Source organism: Sinocyclocheilus anshuiensis, unplaced genomic scaffold (assembly GCF_001515605.1).
Source record: "Sinocyclocheilus anshuiensis isolate Anshui unplaced genomic scaffold, SAMN03320099.WGS_v1.1 scaffold272, whole genome shotgun sequence".
Lineage (NCBI taxonomy): Eukaryota > Metazoa > Chordata > Actinopteri > Cypriniformes > Cyprinidae > Sinocyclocheilus > Sinocyclocheilus anshuiensis.
The window spans coordinates 357,986-358,989 of NW_015554117.1; positions in this window are offsets into that span (position 1 = coordinate 357,986).

Genomic DNA, 1,004 nt, shown 5'->3' on the forward strand with positions numbered 1-1,004 from the left:
ATGGAGATTTACTGCTGATCACAGAACCGTGCTTCACTGAAAGATACGCATGACAATCGCAGCTTCTGTCGAATCGTGATCTCGATTCCATTTCGATTTATCGTGCAGCCCTAAGACCAACACACACACATGAAAAATGCCTTACTTGCAAATACGAACTCAGAAACAATACTAATTGAGGACATACCTTAGACTGCTATTGGTTTTGTATAAAGCTAATTATAACTAAACCTAATTGAAAATGTTAGCATTTTTAGAATTAAATTATCTGTTATTTATTGGATTTATGAATCATTTTTCCAATTTAGGCCCCCAAAGGCTTTGTCAGATTCAGCTAACTTCTGGGGACAATTTTGCTCCCCAAGTATAGCTAATGCCGAGTTCACACTGCACGATTTTAGCCCGATTTTTCACTCGCCGACAGGTTTTGCGAAATCGCTGACAAATGCCCGAAATCGGAGGCAAAATCGGTGCTCGTTCACGTAAGTGACAATCACGCAGTGTGAATTATCAAAGACGCGATCTGAGGGAATCGGCGATGCACACAGCGTGATTGTGAAATGATTTCTGACTGAAAACTACATCGGCGATGACCTACAGCCAATGAGAGACCAAGATACAGGGCAGCGGGAAGTTGCATCTCCCTCCTGCATAATCTGTTTTTCTTTTTCTCCTTGTAGCTGGAAATCAGCTCACAGACAATTTGCGGGCTGTATATATATTTTTTTATAATTCCAGTTTTGCTCGAGAACTCCAGTCTGACGCACATGGGTTCTCGCGTTATTTCCTTATCACTTCTCGGGTGTGTTTTGTTGTGAAACGTAATTTGCGGACCAGACAGAGCTGTCGGCGATTCTTCCTATTGTGAAGTCATGCAGTGTGAAACCCCCTGTCGCCGATCCATCGTGCAATGCGAACACAGCAGCAACTGAATGCTACCCCAGATAGTCGTTCAGTGTGAAACCAACAGTGATGCGACGTCTTTGAAAATCGTGCAGTGTGAA